General features: G+C 54.1%; 1 long non-coding RNA gene across 1 annotated transcript; it reads left to right on the top strand.

Annotated features, from left to right (window-relative positions):
• Positions 1 to 15,273: 15,273 nt before the first annotated feature.
• Positions 15,274 to 16,924, top strand: LOC149341189 (uncharacterized). The gene is made up of 2 exons (XR_016282627.1): positions 15,274 to 15,570; positions 16,784 to 16,924. It is a non-coding gene; the product is annotated as an uncharacterized LOC149341189 (long non-coding RNA).
• The last annotated feature ends 631 nt before the right edge of the window (positions 16,925 to 17,555 follow it).

Genomic DNA, 17,555 nt, shown 5'->3' on the forward strand with positions numbered 1-17,555 from the left:
AATGTTTATGCTGTGTTGCGTATTGTTCCAAACTGGACGAGAGCTGTGCTGCATGTGTGCGCTATGGAGCGCTTTTTGGCTTTGCATGATATTTCTCTGAACGCCATCACTCCTAGAATCGGGGATGCACAGCTTGGGCTTGCGCCGGGTTTTCCCTCACCCGCACCTTCTGGGAGAGGGGATGAATGGTTAAACCGGCTCTTCATGCTGAGAAAAGCAAGAGCGCAGCCAGCACGGCTTTGGGTACCACCTCTCAAGCTCACTGCGCCCTTTTCAGCAAAGCACTACTTCACTAGCAAAGCTGAAAAACATGAGGTATATGTGAAGTCTCAGCCTTTGAAAGAGTGCCAGTGGCGAAGGCCTTGTGCAGCTGCTCTGTCAATGCATGGCTGCCGATAGCATTTCCTGTGATGCTGTGTTTCCTCAAGTGCTTTCGCATGTCCTACTCTGTTTAACTACGCCAAAACCTACCATTTTTTTCCGCTTCGCTGTGAAAGCTACTTTTCTTGAGTTCAGAGCAGGGTTAACCATTTCTCGTGTTACTCTAACGGCTCGTTCACACTTGGGAATTCGGCGGAGAGAGCGAGCGAAATCCGCAGCCGCCGAAATGCGGCCTCGTTCACATGTGCCGTCCACCACGTCTCCGCTCGGCGTCAGCTCGCGGCGTTGACAGATGTGGCAAGAAGTTAATCGATGCTGTCTGCGTACCATAAGCGCATGCACGCATATGTACGCTAAACGTAGACGTTACGCCATTTCTCGCATATAGTTCAGAGTATGGAAGCAATGTAAGTTCAGCCATCCGGTTGTTGGGACGGAAACTACTGTCAGCAAACCGACGCTTCTCTTAAGCCTAAAAGCGGCAGAATCGTCACTCAAAATATAAAGCAAATTTATCACTCGTACGTTTTCTTATAGGCAAGGTGCGACGAAGCGAAAAACCATCCCCCTTTAAGGCCAGTGAACGCGCTGAAAAAAAAATTCGCTGTGGCTTAGCTTGGATAATATCCGTACCTACGCCATGGTACAGCTGGTGGTGGTGCTTGTGGTTAGACTGGCGATGCATCTGTTATACAATCCAATGTAATCTAATCTATTCTAATCCAATCCAGTCAGGTCGCCGTTCATGTGCACCGCCATTGCACACGGACGGCGCGAGATCGCAAAGCAATGTTAAGCCGCTGGTGGTTGGCGCAGCTACTGCTTTCTAGCGACGTGAGTCGAGCCTAATCTCCAGCGTAACGCCACAATCGCGCTCCTAGCGGAGAGCGCAGGAGTTAGGCGCCGGTGGTGGCACCGCCGCGGCTTGCGACGGCGCGAGTCGGTCGCCCTTCTCTTCGGCGTGACGTCACAAAGCACCTGTTGCACTCCTAGCGGAGAGCACAGGAGTTGGGCGCCGGTGGTGGCACCGCCGCGGCTTGCGACGGCGCGAGTCGGTCGCCCTTCTCTTCGGCGTGACGTCACAAAGCACCTGTTGCGCTCCTAGCGGAGAGCACAGGAGTTGGGCGCCGGTGGTGGCACCGCCGCGGCTTGCGACGGCGCGAGTCGGTCGCCCTTCTCTTCGGCGTGACGTCACAAAGCAACTGTTGCGCTCCTAGCGGAGAGCACAGGAGTTGGGCGCCGGTGGTGGCACCGCCGCAGCTTGCGACGGCGCGAGTCGGTCGCCCTTCTCTTCGGCGTGACGTCACAAAGTACCTGTTGCGCTCCTAGCGGAGAGCACAGGAGTTGGGCGCCGGTGGTGGCACCGCCGCGGCTTGCGACGGCGCGAGTCGGTCGCCCTTCTCTTCGGCGTGACGTCACAAAGCACCTGTTGCGCTCCTAGCGGAGAGCACAGGAGTTGGGCGCCGGTGGTGGCACTGCCGCGGCTTGCGACGGCGCGAGTCGGTCGCCCTTCTCTTCGGCGTGACGTCACAAAGTACCTGTTGCGCTCCTAGCGGAGAGCACAGGAGTTGGGCGCCGGTGGTGGCACCGCCGCGGCTTGCGACGGCGCAAGTCGGTCGCCCTTCTCTTCGGCGTGATGTCACACATAACGTCACACAGAGGTCAACTAAAGGTCAATGGTGGCACCGCCGCGCCACGGCAAAGGCTGAAAGTGCAAGTAGTAAAGCTTTCGCTTTAAAAGGCAGTAACGATGAATCCATTCCGAAGCGTGCGGGAATGCAACTACCTACTCGCTGTCCTATTGATCGATGAGAATCGGCGGAATTTTTTCCGTTGGCAGAAATCGGTCCTGGGCCGGTCGGGCTTTCCGCTTTGTATTTAGCGGAATCTCTGCGCGGCGGCGATTCCGCTCGCTCTCTTCGCGGATTGCCCGAGTGAGAACGCGCCATAAGTGCTACACATATGAACTTAAAACTTTCGCTGCAATAAAATTAGGATAGTTGCGCCAGGCAGGGATTCACATCCATTAAAGCCTCGTGTGACCGGCGCTTGCACATGGAAAGGGCAGTAGGCCGGGCGCGCTTTCTGCCTACGCCTCTCTGGGGTAACAGCGATAGCTAATCTGACACACGCGGAAGTAATGCGTGAACGCAGATCGACACAATAGCTTCTGCCGCAGGTGGGCAAGGAGGAGCGCAGGCGACGAGAGCTTAGATTAGGGGGGGAAGAAAGGACGGGATGAAGCGAAGCACAGCCAAAGCTACAAGGAGCGGAGAGCACGCGGCCACGCGCGCATTTCGCAGGTAATAACAGAACGTTTCCGTGGTCCGGCATTTTGAAAAATTTCTTTTTAGGTAGGGAAATGGCGAAGTAACTGTCTCACTTCTCGGTGGACACCTCAACAGCGTTTAAAGGGGAGATGGAAGTGAATGAAAACGCTAGCGTCAACACGACCGGAGGAATGGTCGAGGCTCACTTTTATTCCCAATATACACGGCTTAATTGCCACCACCTCCACCGGTAGATGCATCTCCCAAGAGCTCGGTATTCACCAAGAAGGCACAACGTGGCTGAAAACCGCTCTTGCACGGACCATCTGTTCTTGCCTCCTGGTCCCTTAAATTCCCATAAATATACCTCTCTGACTTGTAGAAGGACGGTAAGCAAAATGCAAGCCTGATTTGCAGATTTACATGACCACATGGTTATGACCTGTTCATCTGCCGCCCCCGGCGATTTCACACTAGCCGGCCTAAGGGGACAGGTCAAGAGGGAGAATCTGTCGGCACCATTCGCTTGAAAGGGGGGGGGGGGGGGGGGGGACTCGTTTAAGGGACATTTGCCCGCTTCGTTTTTAAGTTGTATCCGACTATAGTTGCACATTACGCGCAATCGACACAGAGGTAGCCGAGGGGACAGCTATCGCGCTTGCCTTCGCCACCGCCATTATAACAATGATTGTGAAAGAGGAAACAGTCCGTGTCTCTGTGGGCAAGAGGAACCGCTGTCGCGTCATACCCGTACAGGCGGAGCTAAAGTGTCCCCCAATTTTGTTAGTCTCGTATGTGCTTCGGTTCACTCCCTCCTTCCCGGCAGCACTTTCGCCCATAACACCGCCCGCGAATTAGCCTACCGGGCAGCGTATTCGCCAACTGCAGCCTGCACAGCCACATGGCTTGAAACCACGCTGAATTGATCACGGTGACTGAAGATTGTCACAAAGGCTTACCTAAAAAGGATAATAAATCCTCTTAAACGGCGTTATATGCCACTAAGCATCACGATTTGCGACCTAAAAGGGAAAAATTTGAAAAGAAATGAAATTAAAAAAACAATAAAATTACAGTACAGAGAGCGAAGTCGAACGGCCGACCTTCCATACGCAACACGTGCCTCTAATCCACTGCGCCATAGCGGCGATGTCAACCCCTCGTTCTGAATGAATATTTATAACCAGCCTTAATGTGGCTGCTACCTGCCGGTGGGCGGCGCTGTCATCGCTGGCTGTACCGGCTGCATTTGGCGAACACACTACCGGGCAGAGGCAGGAGTGCATGCCGAGGGTGCCCCCAAGGATACGCTCACCAACTACCACGAAATAAGCCTACCGACTGTCCCGCCACAGGTACCCGGCGGTACACAAGACTGTCCAAGGCCCAGGAGCATGCCTGGCACCGCCTGCAGACCAACACGTACCCACACCCCACTCCGTACGGCCACATCTATCCCGGCCGCTACACCAACCTGTGTCAGCTTTGCAACAAACCCGCAAACCTAACGTACCCACATTCTGTGGGCATGTCGCAAATGTCCCATGTCCCACGTTGTAATACCCACACGATGGAGCAGTGGGAGTCATTGATACGCAGCTCTATAACCCTGCCGTTCAAGCGGTGGTAGTGCTCAAGGGCTCCCGGCCCTTGGGGTGGGGAGTACTGTCCACTGCTGGTAACAGCTCGCATTTCCTACTCGCCTTCTCATTTTCTCTCGCGGAGCTTAGCTGTCCAGGAATTCAAAATACGCCCGCGGCCTGGTTTGAACCCGCGTACTCCGGCTCAGTAGCCGAGTGCCCATATCCACTCAGCCACCGCGGTGGGTTAATATCGCCTCTCCGCGCTGGGGGCCCCCCAGATGCATAGCATTGCGCTTGGCACGAGCGTCTGCACAGGGGCTGAAAGGAATGGCGCTGGCAGCAAGATGGCAGCAAAAACCGCAGCTACGCTGTAAACGCTGCAGATCAGTCATACCAGCCCTAGCGCAGAGGCGCATCGCTTAATCACTGTACCACAGCGCCAGGAGTGGTGTGAGGACCGGTATGTAATTTTGACACTGTAGCTGCGGTTTAGCCATTCATTCAGAGTGGCATTTCGTGATGGAATCTACTGTAATTTAGTTCGCCTGTGAGGTTTAACGTCCAAAAGCAACCCAGGCTACGATGGACGCCGTAGTGGAGGACACCGGATACTCAGTCGACTCAACATAAGCATACCCCATGTTGCAGAGGGACCACTCCGTATCCTGGAGCTGGGGCGGCACAGGCTATGGGTCCTGTAGCGCCCGGCGGCGCTGGCGCTGAGATCGGCGTTCCCGCGCTAGAGGAAAATAAAGATGAACAGCGCGTGCTGGGCGCGCACGCCCGGCACGGGCAGTCCGGAACTAGAAGCCTGCCACGCTGGTCGTCTCTGTCTGGTGCTCCGCTGCGACCCCGCAAACCCTCAACAGTGGTGACCTGGCGAACCGTGTCTTCTATCTCAGCGGCGTTCCAGCATGGCGTACTGGCAGCACCCAAGTTTCGACCCGCCGCTCCCGGCGTTCCGGCCTGCAGGCGTCGGCGGGTGGTTCGCCCAACTGGAGGCTGCGATGTACCTGAACGGCATCACCATCCAGCCGTTCAAACACGAAGTCCTTTGTGACATCCTCCCGGCCGACCTCCTGCGTCGGCTCACCTACTCTGCTTTCGGCGGCCGGCCATACGATGAGCTGCGTGCGGCCGTCTTGGCGTACTTCGGCGCCTACTACGTTCCGCCGCCACTCTACGACGCAGCGGACCCGTTTTCGCCGCCGCCAGCCTCTGGCCCTGCACCGGCCTCGCTCGCGCCCACGCAGCCTTCATCAGAACCCGGCCCGCCTCAGCAGCCCCTCGCCGCATCGCTGCCACTCCCGTCCAGCGTCTCCAGCCCGGCTGTCTCTCTCGACGCCACACCAGGTGGGATCCGCACGAGCTTCGCCTCGTGTCCTGCTCCCACTACTTTCCTACCGGCGTCTCTGGCTCTGCCTCCTTGCGCTTCAGTGGCGTTGTCGCCAGAGCCTCCTGCAGCCAAGGACGACTCTGCGGCAGCCGCCGTGCCGAGGCTTCCGGCATCTCCATCTACCTCGTCACTACCGCCAACAGCTCTGCAGGCCTCTGCTGTGAGGTTGACGCCGCCACCGCAGCATATGCCACATACCAGCCCCACTACCCTGGCGACCACACCGCCTGCCCACGAGGCCCCACCCCCAGCCCTCAGTACGGTCAACCGCTTCTCGGATTCTGACCCTGGCAGCTCGACACCGCCGCAGCAAGCGTCTGCTTTGGTGCCTGTCTTGAGCCACCTTCGGCACCGCATGGTCGAGCTACCCACACCGAGTAGTGCAGCCACTGTCGAACCACCACCTGTGTCTTTTGCTGCCAGCCAGCCATCTGATGTCGCAGTCTCAGCTGCACGGCCTGTCACTGCAACAACCTTTTTGCAGCCACCTACAGCCGACCATGCTCACACGCGCATCATCCCTGGCCAACCGCTCCAGACTGTCGATCCCGCTTCACCCAAGCACCTGACAATGAGCCCCGCAACTTCCTCCACCATCGTCACGGCTCTCACCGTTGTGTCAACAGTCACACCTGTGCCAAATACTGTTACAGCTGCTGCTGTCGCAGCACAGCTGCATTCAGTCCATGGAGCTGTTTCGCCCGCTCCTGTGCTTGTGATCGTGTACTCGGCGCGTCAGATTCCCATCGGCATCTGCTGCAACGTTCCGACACTGATGACACTTGTGCCAGCGGGCAGCACTACAGTCGGTGCCGGCCCAATCATGGCCTCTCCTGCCCCGATGTCCATTGTCAGCTGGACACCCTGCATCATTCGCCCATTGCGCAGCAGCCAGGCTCGTCCACCTGAGCCCGCGCACTCCACCCGACAGCTCTTCCCGGCTCCTGACATGACCTTACTGGACACTTCTACTCTCTTTTCTTTTACCGAGCGCACATTCCGACGTTCCGTCTAGGCGGGGGGCCCTGTAGCGCCCGGCGGCGCTGGCGCTGAGATCGGCGTTCCCGCGCTAGAGGAAAATAAAGATGAACAGCGCGTGCTGGGCGCGCACGCCCGGCACGGGCAGTCCGGAACTAGAAGCCTGCCACGCTGGTCGTCTCTGTCTGGTGCTCCGCTGCGACCCCGCAAAATCCTCAACAGTCCAACCCGTGACACATAACATGACTCCACACAGACGCGAAGGGCGGAGGACAGCGCGTGCTCGGGCGCTGCATGCACAACGGGGTTCCAAACCCGGCGTGTTCTACTGTGACGTCGCAAGTCCGACTCCATCGGGCCTCTACACGGCAGCCGTAGTTCACCAGAACATGCAAACCAATGGGCTTCTCCGTACACGCCGTGAATGCCCACCGATGGGCGCTGCCCGCACTGTGGAGAGATCTGCGATATCTTTCACATGGTGTGGGCATATACTCAAAATCCTCACCTTCCCCCACCCCCTCCTGAGAGGCATGGGAGACTGCCCTCCTCAACTGCTCCACACTGGAGTCCCAAAGGCTCTAGTAAAGCGGGCGCGAGACGGGGCCTCGTGCGGTGTCCCGGACTAAGGATACCGACCATGCAGCGGGGTTTTGTGACCCCCAAACTCTCTGAGTATTACAGTTTTATGCGAAGCATATTACTAGAGGTACACTACAGCCCTTCGCCGTGGTTACGCGCCGTGCACATCCACGTGACACATGACGTCACGACAGAGGAAGATGAGGGTCCACCTCGTGCCGTCGCTGTGGTTGCACGCCGTGCAGACCACGTGGTACAGTGACGACACACCACGTGACACATGACGTCACGACAGATCGCCGTCACGCGCTGGGAGAGGGAGAACGATGCCATCGCACAGACACCGGAATGTCTTCGAGCGGCATTCCCGCGCATTTCGAACGCGCGTTCACACTCGACACTCGGTGTAGGTGAAACGCTCGCTCCACCGGGCAGGCGGACGCGGCTTCCGTGGCAATCCAGGCGCCCACCCAACGCGCGTCTCGGGGTTAGTCGGCGTTCCGCTGTAGCCATGCCGTTGTCTTCCCCCACGACGAAGGCTTATAGTGGTTGTATTAAAATGACCAAGTATTCAACCAAGGAAAGCCATGTATTAACAAGCCTAGCCATCAATATGCTTCGCATCTGACCAGGGTTAACCAAGTTAAGCCTCAGCCATTTTTTCACCACCACCACCACCACCCACCCGGCTTAAGAGGTCGCTATCGCCCTCGCAGACCCCCAATGCATGGTTGTCATTTCAGACTCGCGTTTCGCTTGCGAGAGCTAGGTGAATGCGTTAGAGACGCCGAATCCACGTTTAGACGCATCGTGTGGATGCCGTCCCACCAGGGACACCCTGGAAACGAAGCTGCGAATGCGGTTGCTCGAGCACTTATCCTCCGGGCACATACTTCCGCGTCCTCCCCAACGATGAGCGTTACCGACTGCTTCTGCGGTTTCGAGAAATTATTGACTATTACAAAAACAGGAATCGCCAGTTCTCTCCACTGGCAAAGGGGCTGTCGAAGGCAGACCAACACCACGGCCGCTAGATGCAAAGCGCATTGCGCTTTGCATCGAGCGGCCGTGCCAACACATTCTTCGATAGCTACAGATGAACACCTACTGGTGTCCCGCAATGGCTGCTCGCTATGACCCGAAAATGAATCCTTTGTGCCCACTCCGTGACGAGCTCTATTCTCTATCACACATGGTATGGGCCTGTCGACGTAGTCCCCCCCCACTAAAGAGGCTTGAGAGACCTTCCTCCTCGAGTGCGACGGCGCAAGCTGCCCTCGCACGCCGGGCTCGCGAGGCGGCGGGATCTTGCGGCATCCCGGACTAACGACGCGGACCAAGATGCCGGCACTCATTACCTGCGCCGGCTCATCCTATATATCTGATTAATAAAGCTTTGATCTGTCTCTCTCTCCGGATAATTTCGACCACCTGAGCTTCTTTAACGTGCACTGACATCGCACAGCACACGGGCGCCTCTAGCATTTCGCCTCCATCGAAATGCGACCGCCGCAGCCGGGATCGAACTCGCGTCTTTCGGGTTAGCAGCCGAGCAACTTAAAGGGAAGCTGAAGAGTCTTTCGAATTCATTAAGATGCTCTCGTGTGGATGTGGGAACCTAGCAATCCGCTGCTGATGACCCTGATGATGCGAGCCGAAACCAGAAACCGCGGAGTGGTGACGTAAATACTGGTGATCAGACGCTTCGCAGCCTCCGCTACCATGCTTGTTTCTGCATGCGTGTCATAAGCTGCTGCGAGCTGCTGTGTGTTCCTGTATTTGTGCGTTTTATTGCGTAAGCAATACTGCACCAGGTTTCAAGCCGTCGCGTAGCTGCGGAGGTGGCCGAGGTCAAACAGATGGAGCGCCGTTGCCATAGCAACCGTTTCAGCCGTACTCCACCAGGCGGCAGGACTGTCGCTGCGCCGCCGCCGCGCGCCTAGTCGCGCGCTCTCGACGCATGTGCTGGAATGTGGAGAGAGGAAGCGGAGGGAAACTGGGAATAGACACTTTTAGTTGGCCGTACGGAACGGGCTTACTTACGCAGGAACGCTGCGGGTCGCGAGTGCGCATGCGCCGAACGTTCGGTACCGCTGGGCCGCTTGCGTACGTACGCACGTATCGTGTCGTTGCGTGCATGCGCTACGTTCACGTTACGGGTTGCGTTGACAAGATGGCGGCGCCCTGCTCGCCCGCTTCGAAATAAATGCATGTCACCGCTGGATTCTTCGACGCGATAGCTCGCTCAAATGGTAGCGGTTCGCTTTTATTTCGCACACTCTCGCCCACGCGTAGAGGTATCAGTGTTAACTAGCCCCGGTTTTTCAGATTATCTGTCGATTTTCAAGCTCTTAGGTCTAACTAAATAGCGCTGTGTTTACCTCGCAAGAACGACACCTGGTGAAGCAGTTGTCTAGCTTTGTCACTTCTTACGTTTTCTTCTATTTGCATAGTTTTTCTTCTTCGAACGAAAAAATGCCCGGTTTAACCAGAGCTAAACCTCAACTAATTTTTTTTTTATGTTAGTGGTGAGGTACAGAAACGTGTGCAGCATCGACTGAAGCGGTGGACCCATCATGCCGGCGTTCTGCGCAGCCTTCGGCTGCGCGAGCACCAGCGGCCGCAACGATGTGGTCTTTCATTATTTCCCGCAAAATAAAAAAGCTTTCCGCGAAGTGGGTCGCTGCTGTGAAGCGAAGGGATTTCAAGCCGTCAAAGACAACAGTGCTATGCGCTGACCACTTTCGTGATGGAGAGCATCACGAGAACCTGTCGATAATGCGTTCATTGGGTCTGTCAACAAAGTCAGCTCGACTGAAACTCGGCGCAGTACCGTCTGTATTCGCGCACAGGAGCTCGTCACCGCCATTTTCCATTCTCCGTGTGAATGCAGCGGACGCAGGAACACCTGTTTTGGAAGTAGAGTGTTTACAGTGGCATCACTCAACCGCCAGGAATACATTTCTAATAACACATGTAGTCTTAAAAAATTGCAGCATGGTTTTGTACATTAATAATAATATTATGTAATTATGCGCCACGTGTGCTACAGCCAGCCTTCCGATTCGGCCTGCTCGGTTGCAGCACGAGACCATCGAGTTAGTGAAAAAATCACTTGCCACTAGATCTGAGAACAGCACGATAAGGGCGGCCGCAAACGGATGAAAATATTCTTACAAGGATTTGCAGCATTAACCAACTCGCTTGAATAAGGATTTTAATCTACTGCTAGCTCCCATCTTGGCACGCAGAACGGAAGGCGCACATTTCAATTTCAATTTGTCACCTTGACGAGTTCTATCCCAAAGCGCCGCGAACTTCTGTTTTACGCGTGTGATGAACCGAGCCGGCATGCAGCGGCCATGAAGCGATGCAAGCATAAAACTCGCGTGCAAAAAGAATCTAATAACTTCTTGCACATGCCAACGTTCTGTGTGGATTACAAAAAGATTTGCGGCAGCACCGACAAGCGGCGAGACAAAAATGGCAACGATCGCATCCCGCTTACATTGTATCAGGAGAATTACGTGGAGCAGTGCTATACTACATTTGCTCGCCTCAAAATTCATTCATTTTATGTCTGAATGCAGTTTGGCAAGAAAAGTGTACCTACCAAAGGACATTTCCAATACGTGGAGATGCGGACATTTCGCTTTCGTTCGAGTCAAAAGCACCTCTTGCGCCAGCATCGTTTCTTGGAGAGGTTTGTTCTTTGCAATCGGTTCGAACATGTAGGCGATGACGCCAAGATCCTCCGGGTAACCTTCGATGTGTTCCATCGTCGTATAAGAAGCACACCAATGGCCTCGAACCACCGTGCACAGCGCTTCATGAGCAGCGGCGGCGGCCGAGCCGGGCCATTGTTGACGTCACGAGGTGCCCAACCAATCACATGCAGCAACGAGGCGGGCGAGCTGGCTCGAAGCTGCTGCTGCACTTTTCGCCAAAATAAATTGCGCTTTTCTTTGCCTAATTTCGATGAGAAATTCGAATTCCGAGGGTGGAAAATTGTAAATTGCATCTCTTCACTCAGTTTTTCTGGGAAACCTTTCAGCATTCCTTAAAGGGGTAGAGACATCAAATTCCAAGGTTGTACAAAAGACTGCCATACGTTTCCTTTGTATGTGAGGACCATAAGAGCGAAGTATTAAATTTAAGGGAGGTCTAGAACATATTTTAATTTCATTTTAAAGTTTGTGAAAATGCTCACTCTTGAAGTCTGAGCCATCGCTAGTGCATCAATGTGACGTAGGAACAGAGAAGAAAACACAAGCAAGTATTTCCTACGTCATTGCACAGTTTTCTGACGTACGGGACCAAGTTTTGCGGTTTCGCGGCCTAGCAACCTTGGTTACGAGTGCTCACGAGTCTTTTTTTTTTTTTTTCTGCACGCTCGCGAGTGCGATGGTGCTTTACACCTGGCGTTGCCGCAGGCGATGTCGTTGCCGAAAGATCCACTTTTGCAGAGGCATATTGCCCGTGCTCTAATGTAGGAAGCATTCTCTAGTATCATGGATGTTATGTATTTTCTTGTGCGAACGTGAAGTACGCCGAGCATGCCGGCCGGCCAGCCTGGATCCCGTCTGCCGGCGTCATAAAAAGGAGCTAAAGTGTGTTCTTGACGTAAATAATAAACCCTGGGATAAGAAATGTGAAAAATGTGTCATTTTTGAGGATCGCTGACGAATACTGAGCTGCTGGCAAAGGTAACGACTGTGATACGAGCAAACGTTTTGCCACAACCGCCTCGCAGCTGCCGCTGGTCCGACGTTGCGGTCCGGCTCGCCTGGCGCCCGCTCGCTTCGCTGCTGAAGACGTCGTGGAGATTTACCATGCTATTATTTTATTGTGAGATGATGCTGTTGACAGTAAAGCGATGTGTAGAGTAGGCCTTTTATTATAGCGCAGGCGACTTCCGAAGCGCCGGCCGCTGCGACTTCGATGCGGAAGAGGCTATAGGTCTAGCGACGACCACGGCAACCAGGCAGCAGAAGAGCTCGTCGCCCGGAGCGCCCGCGAGCGATGCCGTTGCCGAAAGCTCGAAACATAAGCAGGCATGCTTTGTCGCTGCTCGAGCAGTCTTTCTGAGGGACTGCTGTACGGCGGCGAAGTGCGACACCGGTTGCGGGCGGAGCTTGGGTAGAGCAGCGCAGCGATGCTCACCGCTCCGTGTCCCTGCTTGCAGTGGGGCGGCAGTTCGCAAGCGACGATCAGTGCGGCGCGTCGGCCAAGTGGCCATATGGCTTGATGAATGTTGCTGCGCGTGCATTATTTGTCTAAATAATGATTGCACTTCGCGCTCTGAGCTCGCTACTTGTTTTTGGCCGGCGAATGTTTTCGCTCGGCCACCGATATGCCCAAGGCACGTCGGCCAACGGGTCTCGTTTTGGTCGGCGGCGTTGTCACACTAGGACGACGCTTGGACGTTGTGGCGTCGTCGTCGGTGCAGTGTGACTGGCTAGTCGGGGAACGACCAGGTTGGCCGACGCGACCGTCGGCGTCGCTGTCGCGTCGACCTCGGGGTCCCGTCGGCCTAGTGTGAACGCGCCTAAACTGCGCGCTGGTCCCAGGCTGCCCTAGTCGTCGCTAGGCCTAGGTGGTCTCGCTTCCGCAGTTGACGGCGCTTTGGAAGTCGACTGTACTATAATAAAAGGCCTACTCTTCACATCGCTTTAGTGCGAACTCGTCCCATAATAGAATTAAGATAAGTTCGATTTCCACGACGCCTTCATCAACGGAGCTAGCAGACGAGCAGCGCGCACGAAGAAGCAGCGTCGAGCTGTCGGGACGGGACAACGTCGGCGTGAGGTCGGCGCTGTTGTCGGCAGAGTGTGACACACGGGTCGGCCGACGGCTGCTATCTCGGCGACGCGACGGCGATGCGCTCGTCAGGCGACGACTGGTGCTCGGTCGGCGTCTGCGCAGTGTGACAGACGCGCCGACGGCACGAAAATCGCTGCCGCCGACCATCGCCAGACTGAAATCGGCCGATCGTCGGCCTAGTGTGAACGCGCCTTTACCATTTGACGTTGCCTACACGCTCGGCGTTCGCTGGCACAATCTGAGCTGCGTCGGGCCTGACGCCTGCCTCCTCTTCGGAATCGCTGGCCAGCGGATCAAAAATGAAGTGGTTGTCGGGGTTCGAACCGCGGCGTCTTCTTCCTCGTCTGCGTCATCCCGCGATTCCTCATAATCGGTGTCTTCGCCGAAATAAAACTCTTCTTTCCGACTCGGAGCTGTTCGACTTGCCCTCCGCCCGGCTCTCCGTGTTTACGCGCACCACGTGCGTGTCAAGCAGACGACATGCCTACACGACGTCACGGCTTTCCGGACCCACGTGACAACGCATTGTCTGGTTTTTGAAGTCATGAAAGAGCCTGGCAAAACCTGGCAACTACGAACCGAAACTGCTGGGTACAAATAATACGATTATTAATTATATAATGCGAGTTCATGCTTCTAATATGGTGTTCCATGCTCACTGAATCGCTACGCATTATTTACAACCCAGAGATACAACAGAAAAATTTGGTGTCTCTACCCCTTTAAGTATCTACATCAGCTTTGATCTAGGAACTTTACACAGTAAACAAGAATCAAACCAAGTGGTAGTTTAAACGGTTGGCTTCACCCTTTATACTCCATATGTGGAAATATTTACTCCATCAATAAGGATTAAAATGCTTTTAATGACCCATCTTACTCCCTGCACTGAATAAAGGGGATAAAGAAGGATTCTCCTCCTTATAACTAATATTTTTAAATGGAGTTTCTTGGCCTCAATGCACCCCAAGTCCACAATGGAGTAAAAAAAAACAGCATTTTCGCCGTCCGTACCGCCACCTAGCGTATCTTCTGCTTCTGGTCAGTCGTGTGATAATGGCGGTGAGTGGTTACCATCGGTGAGTGGTTACCCTTGGTTACCATCGTCGCTGAATCTCTGCTTCATCGCGGGCACCTACCGCGGTACAAGATATTGGCGCCGTTTTCCGCTACGGTAAGCTACATGATCAAACTGCTCCTGTGAAGCCTTCTATGTTCTACCACAGTTCCATGTTGATGCAGCACATTATAGTCTGTTGCAACCATAGAGTTTCTTACTATTACCTAGAGGGAAAGCTGGCGGCGCTGCACTTCAGCCACCATGGACGCTCAAAGCATCATGGGGCGGTGAGCTACTTGTTGCGGCACAGTCGTAATTTTTCGGGAACACGGAGTGGCACTACTAAGACGTTTCATTTCGAAAACGCTGTTCGTGTGTGCGCAGACGACTTTGGCGCGAACGCAGTGTGCAAAACCCATAGTAGTGAAAACGCGACGACACACGACGTCAATAAAAGGTTTCACTTTTCTGAAATGCCAGTAAAAACCTCTTATAATGTTTAAGCAACAACATTTTTTTTGAAAACATATTTACTTTTAAAAGTGCGCCTAGCTGTTAATTACGAAATATTAGTTTTTGTAGTGTTCATATCCCTTATTTTGGGCGAACTTTGCACTTAACTGCTTTTCTGCTCGTTTGTTGCAATTTACAGACAGGATATTGAACGTTAGAACATTCTTGATTATCGAATAGCGTTTATTTTTGCATTATCTTCTGGCCAAAAGTTGAAGTTTTGCAGTCGGTAGCTCACTGCCCCATGATGCTTTGAGCGCCCATGGTGGCTGAAGTGGTCTCGAGGGATCTCCATGCAAACTCCCATAGACGGGCTGCCAGCTTTCCCTCTAGGTAATAGTAAGAAACTCTATGGTTGCAACGCACCGCGAGAAACACACCGAAAAGATGTGAGAATGGGACCTAAGCGGGCGGGGGCTTTAAAGGGATACTGAGGCGGTTTTCGAATCAGCTAACCTTCTAGGGTTTTGAAGTAGTGTCATTGCTGATCACGTCTGTGAAATTATTTTTCCGATTTTGGCTAAAACAGTGGCGCAATCACCAATTAAAAACGCGATGTTTAAATTTCCCGCGCCCCGCGCGAGCGCAGGAGAGGGGAACAGCGGAGAGGGAAACCTCGTCCATGCCATGTCGGCCAGCGTGACGTGATGTTGAGGAGCCGGGGATGCCATAGAGAAAGATATTGGTAAAGAGCGGACACTCGGCGAAATCTGGCCCCAGGAAATGACGCGCAATCCTCCTCCTCCACTAGATAATCTTCCAACTCCAGGATGGCGCCACCAGTCTCTAAACGCGCGCGCGCGCGCGGGCGGGTAGCCGGCGCGGCGGCTCAGACCCATCCGAGTGGCAGACAACGGAGCGTCGTGGGGGCTGTTTTGTGCGCGTGAAAGCGTGCGGCGTATTTGTTCGTGCGGGCAGACCGCAATTTTTTTCGTCTCTCTTGCCCTTCGACACAGAACTCCTCCTGTTTATGACGGCGGCAAGGTGAGAAATGTTTATTTGTGGAAGTACGCTGTATTTCATGCAATTTAGGCGGCCGCGCCGGCCGCCGTTGCCTGTCCGCAGTTCGTGAAGCCGCGCGCTCGCTCTGTGGCCAGCCGGCTGTTGTTCACGCCATTCTTGCAGTTTGTGACAACGTCAAGGAAGGAATGTTTTGTTTTTGCAAAAGTACGCTACATTTCAAGCACTTTATGCAAAATTACGCTGCATTTCGAGCACTCTAGCTTAGTACGCCGGCGCAGTTGTGAAGGGCGCGCGCACGCTGTGTCATGCTACGCCGTGGCGGGAGCGGCGGGAGGAATGATGCTGCATGATGCAGCCTCGCCGGTCGGTGCGTAGAAACAAAAAAAAAAAACCTGCCCACGGCCTGTGGCCCGACGCGCTGCGCCTAGCGGTTAGTTTTGCTTGGTTTCGCGCTTTCTCGGGACGTCACGTTTTTGTATGGCCCCCGACAATATGTAACTTCTTATGGGTGACATTTGTCAGTGTAAGGTTAAAATGTACTTTTTTGAAAGTGGGCGAACGGCGAAGACGACCGTTCCCGCGCAGCAAGTACGGGACCGTAGTTTTCAAGACTGGTGGAAAAAAAAGATGACGCACGAAAAGCTCAAACCTTACTCTTGTAGTACGTATGTATGTATGTAGTACGTGTGAAAGAGTCCGTTATCTGCGCTCGTGGAAACGCACATTTCGCCCGTGCATTGACAACACAGGGATGCGCTTTTGAAAACCGGCAAAAAAAGGCAACGCGTCGGGCTTTCTAAACTCTAAAGAGCTTGAAAACCAAGAACTGTTCCGCCGATAGTTTAATTTTCTATGCTTCTTAAAACATACGTTGCACCCGTGTATTTCTCAGTGCTCCTAACACATTGTGTACTTCTGGTTCGTAGTCCGTGTTGTGGCCGTCTTTGTACGAAATATTCACGAACAAACCGCCTACTCTGCTGTCCACCTAGGTTTTAGAAGGTAGACAATAACGTCGGGGAATGTAGAAATGCTTGCAAAAAGCTGATTGGTATCTGCCGTGTAGTAGGGTATGTGTATTGTACTTTGCGCAACGACGTTCAGCACGCGAGTTTCGCAAAAACATGTTTACTCCGCTCGTAATTTCGTTCCCTCGCCGCTTTCGCACCTTTTCACTGTTTACAGAGTTACAATATAAGGAGACTGAGAATGACCATACTTGCGAATTTTTCAGGTGATGCCACCCGTCGGCAACACCTGCTGTGTGCCGTGGTGCCGCAACAGGATCACCTTGAGCAGGAGGCCAGGAACCATCTTCCGCATCCCACGGCTTTGTTTATGTTGCACAAAATAAATGTTCTCATTTCACTCAAAACCTGGTGTCTTTTGTGGAGTGCTTATTTGGCAAAGGCTGTGATGCAGCTGCGTTCATGGCTGGTCAAAAGCACTCGAAATCTATTTAATTATACGCTGCCAACGGCGCAGCGGGGCGCGGCGTATGCTAACATTCAAACCGCGCGCCCCTGAAACCGGAACCGGAAGTCGTCCCTGGCAGCGAGGCGCAGCGCATGCAGCCATTCAAACTGCGCGCGTTGAAACCGAAACCGGATGTTATGAGACTCCACCCGCTTGGTGCGCTGCAGTCAAATGGGCCGCTGGGCCCTATGGGAGTGTCCGCTCTTTACCAATATCTTTCTCTATGGGGATGCTTCGGCGCACCCGAGCGCGCTTTCAGCGCGCGTTGTTTCTCGTGCTGCATGCGTTGTTCCTCGCACTGCGTGCGTTGCGACGTACAAAGCGTGTCAGCCGACCTTGAGAATCAGATTCAACAGGTACTACACTGCGTTCGTGTCCACGAACAACTACGGCCGCGACAGTGTCGTCTTCCGCTGTTTTCCGCAAGACCACAAGCTCGCAGCGCAACCGCTCGCTGCTGTGACGAAGAATTCAAGCCGACTAAAGCAAGCTTACTCTGCTCGAAACACTTTCGTAAAAGCGGCTACAGG

This window comes from Amblyomma mixtum, chromosome 5, assembly GCF_055824585.1.
Source record: "Amblyomma mixtum isolate Tamu chromosome 5, ASM5582458v1, whole genome shotgun sequence".
Lineage (NCBI taxonomy): Eukaryota > Metazoa > Arthropoda > Arachnida > Ixodida > Ixodidae > Amblyomma > Amblyomma mixtum.